The sequence below is a fragment of the Hyaena hyaena genome, unplaced genomic scaffold, assembly GCF_003009895.1.
Source record: "Hyaena hyaena isolate Hyena2069 unplaced genomic scaffold, ASM300989v1 scaffold_931, whole genome shotgun sequence".
In the NCBI taxonomy this organism is placed as follows: domain Eukaryota; kingdom Metazoa; phylum Chordata; class Mammalia; order Carnivora; family Hyaenidae; genus Hyaena; species Hyaena hyaena.
Window position 1 is genome coordinate 533,924 of NW_024081564.1, and position 8,242 is coordinate 542,165.

General features: G+C 55.3%; 1 long non-coding RNA gene across 1 annotated transcript; it reads left to right on the forward strand.

The window, feature by feature from the left end:
- Positions 1-607: 607 nt before the first annotated feature.
- LOC120222972 lies at positions 608-6,744 on the forward strand. Its single transcript, XR_005526158.1, has 4 exons — positions 608-724; positions 3,356-4,702; positions 5,764-5,970; positions 6,418-6,744. It is a non-coding gene; the product is annotated as an uncharacterized LOC120222972 (long non-coding RNA).
- Positions 6,745-8,242: the final 1,498 nt, after the last annotated feature.

The following is an 8,242-nucleotide window of genomic DNA, read 5'->3' on the forward strand; positions in this document are numbered from 1 at the left end:
CCCAGCTGCACGTATTTCGGCATATGATTCGATGAGAGGATTACGGCTCCCGTGACACCCACCCTGCCAGGGGAACAGACACCCTGACACCTCCCAGGGACCCATGTATCACTTTAGTTGCTCATTTTTATTTATTTTTTTGTGGTAAGAACACGTGACATGGGCTCCCCTCTTAAGAAATGCACAAACCATGTTGTTACCACAGGCACTTTGCTGGACAAAGATCTCTGGAACTTAAAATATAATCTGCTTTTAGGAAATTTCTGCCTGGTTTAAATTTAAGGAAGATTCTAGGATTTTATGCATTATCAAAAATTATTTTTTATGTTTTATTAAAATGTAAAATGTTTAACTCAAAGCAATGCATCCTTGTGGTTGCCCTTCATGATAACACAGTGAGCCCGACGGCCCTTCTGCCCTGAACTAGAACGTAACCACCCCTGTGTCCACCTGTGTGGTCTCTGCCTCGTCCCTCTTACTAGGGACTCCTCCCTGAGCCTGGTGTCATGATCTAATCGCTTTAAAATGTCTCATCCGGTACGCACATATGTCTGAGCATCACGTAGCCATTGAAAGATGGCGTCACACTCAGGGCCTCGTCCAGAGATCGGTGACACAAAGCAAAGGTCTCGGAAGGAGCCCCGATGGAGGGAAATTCCGTCTGTGACAAACTTCAACACGGCAGTGAGAGAATGTTTCACCTACGAGATGCCCTGCAGTGGTGGTGAGTGTGAGCACGCAGCAAACATCCTGGGAGAGCTGTGAGGGCCTGCCCGCAGCGGGTGGGGGTTGTGGGGCAGACAGCAAGCCACGGGCCAGAAAACGGACTTGTTAGGTGACAAAAGACCTCCCAATAAAAAGGAGCCATAACTGAAGGCAACGGGTAAACATATTTGCAAAGTTGTGAGAGGAAAGGTTAATATCCACAGTCTACCAAGAGATTTAACACATTGATTAGCTGAAGACACACCCCCCGACAGAAACAGAAGGGTGCGGGGTGGAACGGCGATCGATGGCAAAGATCCAGACGGCACCGCGACGGCATCGTGGGATGTGAGCCCACGTGTACCAGCTAGAGCCACGAGGCGTCCTGGCCACTGCCAGGGGCCCTCACAGTCCTGGAGGGTCCAGTGGTGAGCACGAAGGGGTGCAGGCAGAGTGACGAGCGGCGAGCACACCTCTCTTCGGGGCGCGTCTGCCTCGACGACGCGGAAGGCAGGCTGGTCGGCTGGGGTGCGCTGTCGTCGGGGCCCCGTGCCCACTGCACCAATGAGCAGACCTGTGCCAGGTGACTTGGGAGCAGGCTTGGTGTGGAAACCCAAGACCCCGCAGAGTTACGCAATGCGGTTCTCTCTTTTAGACAACGGTGCGCTCTATACATGCCACTCTCATACTTGTGTACATGTGCACACGCGTGTGCATGTACGTGTGGAATCGTGACTCACAGAAACAAGGGAAAGCCTGGCAGATACAGGCGTGGCTGTGCTGATGATTGGGGTGCAGGTGGGGTTCGGGGAGAGGGACTGAAGGCAAACACAGCCTTTCTGAGAAAAGACCATGGCCGTGATAAAGCCTCCACAGTCGTATTTTCCATAAAAATGGTGTGTGTGTGTGTGCGTGCGTGTGTGTGTGTGTGTGTGTGTGTACAGGTGCATGACTGATGGTCATCGACGTGTTAATTGTACTTTTTCCATAGGATTATGGATTTCTGGTGATTTTCCTTTCTTTTTTGTACCTTAAAACTTGTTAGAATTTGTATACAAAAAATTGTTCTAGATTATTTACCCAGGGAAAGAGCAATAAGGCCATTTTACCGTTGGGAAAAACAGATATACACAGGTGGGCTTTGTGAGGTGATGGCTCAGCGCGCAGTGGGAAGGCAGTGACCTGCGCGCGATCACGGGCTCAGCCGTGTGGACGGACACGGAAGGCGCCGTCCTCGCGGGGCTCGCCATCAGCAGGGACGAGGCCACGTCTCAGGAAGCTTGTCCTGAGTCATCGTAGAACACATGTGACAAGCCCAGGACCTCGTTCCTACGTGTGAGGCCCCTGAACTGACGGCGTGCCACCGCCTGGTTTAGGACCAGCCGGGGACCCTGAGGCTTTCCCGTCTTCCTGGGCCTCAAGAAAACCTGCTGTTCACAGGAGGGTGTTCTCTTCCCTGTGCCCACGGGCCAGAGGCCTTCAGCGGCTGCTGTGCTCTACTGGGAACTCTTACATCACACAGAAGGGGAGCAGCTGCTACATTTTATTGGGACTTTCTGGGTGTCGTCAATTTTTAAAATCCCATTTTCTATATATCATTAACTTATTAGTAGTGAAAACAACCACTGGACACCGTACGAAATGGAGGATTAGTTGAGCCAGGCACTAAAGAAGGCGGCCAGTTTTGTGCCTCTAATTACCAGTGGGCTCCACGGAGTAAGGAACTGCATCATTCTTCTGGGGGCGTTAGGCCTGACGCACCCTGCGGCCACCGTCAAGGGCACGCGGCACCTGGTCCTGATTGCTGTTCCAGGCGCACGTGCGGAAGGGCGACCTGGCCAGCAGTGGGCGGGGCCTCGCTGGCGAGCGGCTGTGTGCATCTGCTTGTGCACGAGTGAGAGGCTCAGAGAGGCCAGAGGGCGTGGCTGAAGAAGCACAAATCACGCGGGTTAGAGTGGGGGCCGGGTGGCAACTTGCTTCTGAGCAAATATCCAAACAGGATTAGACTGCTTTTCAGTTAAATTAACCAAAAAGCTTTGGTTTGAGCTCATGTCCACCTGTGGCTGCAGACGGTATTGACAGCGTGTATTCTGGACTCAGACTCTGTCCTCCTTCCTGGCCCCTCCATTCTTTCCTTCCGTGGCCAAACGCTAACTGCAACTAAATCTTGTTTCCCCGACGCCAGCTGCGGACAGCCTTGTCTCATGAACACGGCCACGCGGCCACATCCCCAGCCACGTGGCAGCGCTGTGAGATGTGGTCATGAGATTTCTGCAGCCCAGCGCCAACAGGGTCGCACCCGTCCTGACGCCCTGGCGCTGCCACGTGTCCTCCCGCCTCGCATGTGAGCTTGGAGCGCAGCCACCGTCTACTCCCCAGGAGTCGGCAGGGTCAGTCCCTGTGAAGCCGAGATAAAGCCGAGTACCTCCTACAAAGTGCGGACTGCAGATAAAGAGCAAAATCTGGAAGATAATGGGTTTGCCTGACATTGTCGGGCCTGTGAGTCATAACAAGTCTTCACAAGACGCAGGAAGTCCAGCTTCCCCCTTGTCCATTATCCCCTTTAAAGCTCAGGGTGGAGCCTTCTTGAAATTATAACGGGTGCCAGTTGTTAACTCAGGACAAACACCTCCTTTTTATTACCTTTCAGAATGAACAGGAAAGAAAAATTTTCAAAAAACATGAAAGCGAAAGGCACGAAACCTAGGAGTGAAAATACACATCCCTCAACAGACCGCAGTGAAGGATGCAAATGGCGTCTGCTCCCACCGACACTGCTCAGGCTTCGCGGGCTGGTCACCCGGGGTCGCCGCCACCCTGCCCCCATGTAACACACACTGCAAGTCTCCACAAGCCATGGCGTGTTCTTAAGGCTCCAGATCCAGAAGGCTGTGGTCAAGATCAGTCCTTGAGACAAGCTAAAAGGTGGAAGATGAACAACCAATATGGAGCAAGAGGGGATGGAGGGAGCTGTATGTGTGTGCACGTGTGTGTGCACGTGTGTATGTGCACACTTGTACGTGAGTGCATGTGCGTGAGTGTGCACGTGTGTGAGGTGTGGACTACACGCAGACCTCTCCTGCCCGGGCCAGCAGGTGGTCCTGGCTTGTGGATGAGGGCGGGGCAGACAGGTGTAGGGGGCTGGTGGGGTGCGCACCTCCCCACGCGCTGCCACAGGTAAGATCCTGGGGCTCACGTTGCCACGCGGGGCTCAGACTCAGGTTGCTGTCGAAGCAGTGCTGAGCTGGAAACCTCAACAATCTGATACTGGCAACAAATGTTCGGTGCCTGGTAATAACTGCTCAGCTGGCGTTTGCTCACAACCTGTGTGTGTGAGCTGATTCTGCACACGTCTCCTCCCTCACCTCCAGCGTGCGAGGCAGGCGGGAGGGCAGGAGGCCCGGCTGTGCGGTGGAGGCAGGACGTCACAGTGCAAATGCCCTGGGCTTCTGCGGGAAAGACTGCGGTGTGCCCTCTGTGTGACTAAATCTGCTGGTTCTATGGGGCGGCGTCTGCCTGACCAGGCTGTTGGAAGGGTTCTGGAAGATTCTGTGTTTGAGTCTGACCCCTGATGGATACTAGCTCTGTCACACGGCCAGCGAGTGTCAGAGCGACGGCCCAGACGCCCGCGGCCCGGACGCCCACGCCCGCCTTCCCCGGACGCCCGCGGCCCGGACGCCCACCCCTGCCTTCCAGATGTTCCATCGGAACAAGTTCTGACACAGGATCCATGTGCTCCACGGATGCAGACGTGTCCTGGGCAGGTGGCCTGGAGGGAGGAACAGGGAGGCAGATGCAGTTACAGCTCTGTGTCATGGTGATGACACGCTGCACCATGAGCAGTTGGCGGCAGAAGGGGGTCTAGCAGGTCGGCAGCTCAGGGGTCACGCTCACTATGAGCCATGGAGAGAAAGTAGCCTAGACAGCTGGAGAAACGTCAAGGCTGGAGAAGGTCCTGGAAGCCACCAGTGTGTGTGTGAAGCCTGGAGCTCGAGAGGTCAGTGCAGGCATGTGTGTGTGTGTTCAGGGACATGTGCAGGTGCACGTGTGTGCTGGCATGTGTGCAAGTGCGTGTGCAGGCGCATATGTGTAGGCATGTGTAGGTTTATGTGCAGGTGCACTGTGTGCAGGTGGGTGTGGGCGTGTGTGCAGGTGAGTGCACGTATGCACAAGTGTGTGCAGGAATGTGTGCGTGTGTGGGGGCGTGTGCATGTGCACACGTGCATGTGGTGCGCTGTGTTCTCTAAGTAGTGTCCTCCGCGGCTAGAACACCACTCCACCTTCAGGAACAAACCACTGAGGGACACAGGCTGTTTTCGTTTCTTCTGTGTGGCACTTGGCACCTCATGGATGTCGAATACGTGTTTTCAGTGTACAATGTGCGTGTTCAGGGGATGTGTATCTAGGACCCCAGGTCTGGAGTCCATGGTATGTTGTGAAAAGTACTAAATGTTTTCCTCAATACCTGCTGTCCTTTGGAAGGGCACAAAGGTCCAAGGAGACAGAACCGTGGCCGCGGTTTGTGCACACGACACCACACGGCTGCTTCCTGGCGCCATCCCAGCCCGCTGGTGTGGGGGTGTTTGTGGGTGTGCACCCCCTTCGTCGCTGCCCGCTGATTCTAGGCTTGTCTCTTGAGACCTCCATTCTCACCCTCTTTTTCTGGTAGCCACTGCTTCTAGAAGGCAGGCAAGTTCAGTATTTGCTGCTTTGAATGGAATTGCATCATTTCAAGGTTAGGAAGAGCATGACCTTGGGATTTTCAATATTAAGTTTGGCTTTGGGAATTAAACACTGATACCAGGCAAACATTCTTTCTCTTGCTGTTGGAATTCCCCAGTTACTCAGATGAGAGTAAGTGCCAGCAAAATGCCTCGAAACGTCATTTGTGTCTCTAAGTGCATAAGGTAGTGTCACAACGTGTGGGTAGACCTGAACATGGGTCCTGGTTACAACCTCGCCTGGCACGGGCTGACGGAAACTTCTCTACTCATTGCCTATCAGTCACTCTGTTTCCAGCTTTGTTACCAGAACTTCCATCAAAAACCATCATTCCAGTCCACAGGAGACCACCCGTGTGGATGACACAGAAAACCTCCGCCAATCACTTGAGCGCTTCTCTCGAACCCTGAGGGTGAAAGCCACGTGCACAAGTTTGCCGCCAAGTGCTTGTGTCTTTGAGTAGCCCGCCTCTGCCTGGTGTTTGGGAGCCTGGACCTGCTCCCAGGCATTTCCTGCTGCGAACGCCGTGAACCAGACTTTGAGGTAAGTGGAGGCCGGCTGGCTGCAGCTTACGTGGTCCGTGGGTCCCAAGCCCGTGCCTCATCCCCAAATCCCCTGTGCCTCACACGAGGGAGGGGCACTTACCGGGGATTGTGCTCGGGGCTTGTGCTAGTGCTGGGCGGGTCTGCTCCATGGGGGCACCGATGCATCGCGTGGATCTGGGCATTTAGTGAACACGTCAGGCCACGGGCGTGCACACAATGCACTCTGGGCCCGCACTCACACACACATTCCATAAATGGGACGTGACATGGGGCACGACCTCCTTGGTCGTGCGAGTCCCGAGCGGGGGAACTGTCAGGAAGGAACTTGAGGGACAAGTGGCCCCAACAGCCAACACCCCCTCCAGACCCTGGGAAGGGGCAGAGCTCTCAGAGGGCATCTAACTGCCTGGCTCATGGGCCCCCCACCGTGGACTTTCTACTGCAGTGCCACGTGTACAAATCCGTGAAGGCCTCCCTCACCTGGGAACGCTGCCTCCAAAGCAAAGGGGACAGGGGGCACGTGAGCCATTCACACCTGGGAAGCAGGAGCCCCACGAGTTATTAACAGCGAGGCCGACGTGCGGTTGGGCCCACGTCCCCCTCAGGCCCCGGCCGCCAGAACCCGCGGAAACTTGGACAGCTGAGACCAGAGGGGATTAGCCATGGCCTAAAGATGGCGCGCTCATGTTAACTAGACTGAATGGGGCGATCACTTCTCAGTAGATACCCATGTTGACTCACATACTATACGCCTGAAATTAATATGTTATATGTCAATTATACCTCAAATAAAAATAAGTCAACAAAAAAGATGGGACATTTGTCAATCTTGTTTCATCTGGTGATGGATGCGACTGAAGTGGGGGCCAGACCCCAAGTTTACGGTTTCCTGGCCCTTTTCAGGCTACAGTGAAACAAGGCACATGTTTCCCTGTGAGGCCCAGATTGCGAGTCGAGCTGGGGAGTCCGCGTGAAGTGCTCATAGGGTCCCTGGAACCCCGAGCACAGGGGCAGGAAGCGGCACCAGGGGGTTCGCAGCTGGGGACCCGAGAACCTCCGTGGGAGCCGCCAAAACGGAGCCCGCAGCCCAGCCCCGCCCGGTGGCGGCTGGCGGAGACAGCACGGCTGGGACGCACCCAGCAGACAAACCCTGCAGGGGGAGGGGGCAAGAGCCCCGCCCAGGAGGAAGGTCAGGAGGAAGGTCAGGAGGAAGGTCAGGCAGGTGAGTGGGGAGATGGAGCCCCAGTCCCCCAGGAGCCTCCACACGCCGCCGCCGGGCAGCGCTCTCCGCCCAGGGGCTGTGGCGGGGACGCGGTGGCCAGGCCGGCTGCGTGGGCCCATCGTGGGCAGCAGTGGGGGGGGTGGCGGGGGAGGGAGGGAGAGGCGAGGGAGGGGAGGTTCACCCGAGCCCAGGAAGTTTGTTTTACAGCGAGTTTTCACACATTTGTTTAATCTGTTACCAAGGGTCATGGGTCAGGTGGCCGCTCCTCTCCTGCAGAGCCCGTTCCCAGCAAAGGCCGCCTGGGAAGGAGGAAGAGAGCACTTTCCAGAGACTCAGCAAAGAGGAAGTGCCCTGGACACGTGGCCTGAGAGTGCTCCCAGGACGCAGGCGTTCACCCAGCAAGGTGCTGGGGTCAGGAAATTGCTCTCGCCCTGTGGCGGCTCTTCCGCCCTGTGTCCGCGTCGCTGGCGAGGCCCCAGAGAGAGAGCGCCCGGAGCCGCCTCTGGTGAGGCCCGGTCACCTGCAGCGGCTACGTTCTCAGCTGGGATTCCATTCTGATCAGTTAACGGCGGGGGGTGGGGGGAGATGCTTCTCCAGGTGGGGGAGGTAAGGGGCTTCTCCAAGCTGGGGGGGGGGCTCTTCTCCAACGTGATGAGGGTCTCCGGGTGGTCTTTGGCTGAACAGGTCAGTTTAAGTTTTGAAACCCCCTATACATCATGTTACGGTTTCTCTGAAAACATAAGTGCTTATTTTTTTTTTTAATATTTTTTATTTATTTCTAGGAGAGAGAGAGAGACAGCGTGAGCAGGGGAGGGTCAGAGAGAGAGGGAGTCACAGGCTGAAACAGGCTCCAGGCTCTGAGCTGGCAGTCAGCACAGAGCCCAACGCAGGGCTCGAACCCATGAACCACGAGATCATGACTCCAGATGCTACCTTCCAGACCATCACTGTAAGTCCGACATGTCTGATTTTTTGGTTACTTCAAACCTCTTATAAGGAAAACTTGTAAATCTCACAAAACATTCCTAATTAAACCATATTTATAAAC